At 48.0% G+C, this 4,188-nt stretch overlaps 1 protein-coding gene across 2 annotated transcripts in view; it reads right to left on the minus strand.

Moving 5' to 3' along the window:
* Positions 1 to 4,188, minus strand: part of SKP1 (S-phase kinase-associated protein 1) — a 55,245-nt gene that overhangs the window by 48,569 nt on the left and 2,488 nt on the right. Inside the window, exon 1 of one of the 2 annotated variants that reach the window (XM_014539134.1) lies at positions 1,084 to 1,098. The exons of the other annotated variant lie outside the window; for it this stretch is intronic. The gene's annotated coding sequence lies outside the window, so the exon portion shown is untranslated. Of the gene's footprint in view, positions 1 to 1,083; positions 1,099 to 4,188 lie in introns of those variants that run through there. 2 annotated transcript variants of the gene reach the window in all.

Genomic DNA, 4,188 nt, shown 5'->3' on the forward strand with positions numbered 1-4,188 from the left:
GCCGGCGGGGCGGGGCCGGGCGTAAAGACGGAGGGCGCGACAGGGCGGGCCTTGATTCTTATTCCCACCCTCGGACCAGGCATTCGCTGTTCTCAGAGGCCCCGGGGAAAGGCCGGTGCACTCTGCGACCTGCAAGGGTCTTTCAGGCAGGGGCTGCCCCCAGCCGAATTGATGACCCGGGTCCCGAAAAGCCTAGAAGCTGTAGTGTCTGGGACGGGCAGCGGCTCCCGTTTGGGGCCGGGAAAGCTGGGGCTCCGAGAAAGAAGGCAGATGGGGCCCTGCAGTCACCGCCGAGCTTCTGCTCAGGGCCTCCTTGCCCTCCACTGAACCTGACATGAGTTAGCTCACAGTCCGCAATACCCCTTGAGGTGAAATATCATTACCCTTTTCTCCTTTCATTGTGAGGGAACAGGTTCTGAACGGTTCCATGGCAAAGCCAGTTTGGTGCTCTTAACCTTTTACTAACATCGACTTCTGCAGAGACTTCCGGGCCCAAGATAACCACTGTTTTAAGGAAACCCCCGGCCTAGAGAAGAGGCCTCCCTCTGGCAATGGATCCCCATTCATTCAGGAACGAATGCTGAGCTCCTGTGCATGCCCCGACAGCGCTGGGGATTCGCAGTGAACCAGCGGGCCAGCCAGCCAGGGTCCAGCCTGAACGGAACTCTTTTTTTTTTTTAACATATCTTATTGATTTTTTACAGAGAGGAAGGGAGAGGGATAGAGAGTTAGAAACATCGATGAGAGAGAAACATCGATCAGCTGCCTCCTGCACACTCCCTACTGGGAATGTGCCCGCAACCAAGGTGCATGCCCTTGACCGGAATGGAACCTGGGACCCTTCAGTCCGCAGGCCGACGCTCTATCCACTGAGCCAAACCGGTTAGGGCCAGGAGGGAACTCTGAATGGGTGCTCCCTGAAGTCTGTGATAGGGTCCATAGGATGAAGCCAGCCCTAGAGAGAAAGGATTGGTCTGAAAATCCCCTCCCTTCCCCACCCCGTCAGGGACTTTACCTGGCTCTACCCTGCTCAGCTGCGGGAACATTGCCACCCTCCCGAGGAGACTAGGGCGCCAGGCTCACCTAACCGGCAGGCACATGATGTGTTCCCGACGCCAGGGAGACAAAAGACTCTTCCACTCAGGGCCCTCCGAAGAAATCAGAGGCCTACAGTTCTGACGGGACGGGCTGGGGCAGGGAGGCCAAGCAGCGTCTTGAGTTACCGGGCCTTTGTCTACCAGCAGTGGTATCCAGTGTCCGCCAGGTGCCACAGCTGATGAAGGAAGATGAAAGGACCTACAGCTCTTGCTTTTTTCCATAACACAGCCCTGCCCTCAACAACTGAGCCGCAGGTCTCCGAGGCAAGGCCCCCTGGAGCCCCTTCGCCCTGTTTGCCCCTGGCATACAGTGGCACCTTGTAAACTCAGTTGAGTATCCTAAGCAGGACTGGGCAGTGCCATGTCACACATCTAGCCCAAGCACCCAGCACAAGGCCTGGCATAAAGTAGGTGTATGGTTTTCTTTGTTTTTGTGTTTTTTAATACATTTTTATTAATTTCAGAGAGGAAGGGAGAGGGAGAGGTAGAAACATCAGTGATGAGGGAGAATCATCCATCGGCTGCCTCCTGCACGCCCCCCTCCTGCACACAACCCAGGCATGTGCCCTTGACCAGAATCAAACCTGGGACCCTGGTAGTCCACAGGCCGATGCTCTAGCCACTGAGCCAAACCGGCTAGAACAGTTAGTGCATGTTTTTCCAAATTTGTCTGAGGACCCCCAATATTAGAATCACCGAGAGATGCTTGTTTTCAGGTTCTTAAAAAATGATTTACAGACAGTCCTCGGGGTTACGTCAGACTTGACATACATCGTTTCGTGGTTACATCGCCATCTCCCATCTTATCTAATAAAGAGGGAATATGCTAATTGACTGCCATGCCCTCAAAGATGGCTGCGCCAAGTCCCCTCAGCCCCGCTGGGGCAGCAGGCACACGGCAAGGCTGGACTTCCCCAGTCCCCTCATCCCCCCAGCCGCCCAGGGCCAGCCCAAGGCGCAGGTAACCAGGGCTGGCCAAGCAGCAGAGGTGTGATGGGGGTGTCGCCTTCCCCTGATCGCCAGGTGGCCTCCCGCCCCTGAGGGCTCCCGGACTGTGAGAGAGGGCAGGCCAGGCTGAGGGACACCCCCCTCCAGTGCATGAATTTTCACGCACCAGGCCTCTAGTTATTTATATAAAAAAAAATTTCCGTCATTTTGACGTATGTACATATGTGCTTTATGTTTTTTATTATTTATTTAACACAAGTAAAGGTCAGGAATTATCTTTCTTTTAAAATTTTTTAACTGTTTTACTTCATTACTGCTGTGTATGTGCTCCATGTGAGTGACGTAGGTGCTTATGTAGGTGGGTTCCAGCTTACAGCAAAAATCGGGTTACGTCACACCGTAGGAACAGATCTCCAATGTAACTCAAGGACCTACTGTATTTTTATTTGGCCTTAATGTAGTGTTACAAATACTGAGAACACTGAATTGCAGCAATTACCATTTATATAGTGTTTTCTTTCTCACAGAAGTGTGTAAATATTAATTTAAATTAACTTAAAAAGTAATTCCACTGAAATAAGTAAAATAACAAATAATATATAGTGATATGAGATCATCATAGCAAATATAAAATGTCCCCCCAAAATTTATACACACTTGAACAGCTGATAACTCACTTAATTTTCACTCCTTTTCAGGTTTAACTGATTTGAAATAATGGGTGAAGCCCTAGCAAGTTTGGCTCAGTGGATAGAGTGTTAGCCTGCAGACCGAAGGGTCCCAGGTTCGATTCCGGTCAAGGGCATATGCCTGGGTTGTGGGCTTGGCCCAACGTGCAGGATGCAGCCAATCAATGATTCCCTCTCATCATTGATGTTTCTATCTCTCTCTACCTCTCCTTTCCTCTCTGAAATAAATAAAAAATATATTTTAAAAAATGAAGTAATGGGTGAAGCTAGACTAAGCTTTGAACAAAGAAAATTTATCCTGAAGTGCCACTAGACTTTTTTTATGGGGATACATAAAAGATAAAGTTTCTGGTACAAAACCCAGCAACAGTCGATGAATTGAGGACACACAAACACCAAACAAAATAATTCTTGATGCTTGTGATTCCATTGCTTCGAGTTATCAGCAGTGCCTGGACCAGAACAGTCATCAGTTTGAAAACAGACATTGACAAAAACAATTATTCATTTCTGTAGATTCTTTTAAATTTTGAAAATGAACTGTATGTTAATAAACACTGACTTTATAATGATTCAAAGTGTGTATACAATTTTTGGGACATCCTGTGTGTATTTTGCATGCTACTAACTGCTTTATTTTTATGAATAAAGGAACTTTTTCAAAGCAAAAAAAAAAAGATGCTTGCTTTTAACATTCAGATCTCATTTACTCATACATACTATTATATGCATAGATTATTTTAGGAAAAATACACAAGAAATTGTTTGCCTCAGGGGAGGGGAACTAGGTGACGAGGGGGCAGGAGTTGAGGTGATTTTTCACTTTATACCCTTTTCTACATTTTGAATGTAAATCCATATGAATGTATTACATATGTCAAAAGTTCTTTTCTTCAAAAAATAAATTGGCTTCAGGTCAAGAAAAATGCAAATTCCTGGGTCAACTCTTGATCTAATGAATCAACTCCCCAGGGGGCAGATTTTTCTGCCTTTTAAACAAGTCTCCAAGCCCAGGACAAGTTGGGAAACCTCTGCAGTAGGACTCAGTAATAAAGCACTGCTAAGAAGGGACCAGCAATGTCTGTCAAAAGTGACTGGTTTAGCTCCGTACTTTTTGAATCAACCCTACCCTCTTTCAAACCCTCCACTCAGGAGGGACAAGGCAATTGCTGGACTGTGGGGTACAAGCTAGGGATCACTCATCTCCACTCATCTATACTAATAAAAGGGTAATATGCTAATTAGACTGGGAGACCTTCCAGGAGACCTTCCGGACGTTCTTCTGGACAAAGCCATGGTGGTGGGGCCGAGGCAGAGGCGGTTAGAGGCCAAGAGGGAAGGGCAGTTGTGGGTGATCAGGCTGGTGGGGGGCAGGGCCGTTGGGGATAAGCAGACCAGCAGGGGGGCCAGTTGGGGTCAAGCAGGCCATCAGTGGGGGTCAGCTGGAGGTGGTC

This window comes from Myotis brandtii, unplaced genomic scaffold (genome assembly GCF_000412655.1).
Source record: "Myotis brandtii unplaced genomic scaffold, ASM41265v1 scaffold208, whole genome shotgun sequence".
In the NCBI taxonomy this organism is placed as follows: domain Eukaryota; kingdom Metazoa; phylum Chordata; class Mammalia; order Chiroptera; family Vespertilionidae; genus Myotis; species Myotis brandtii.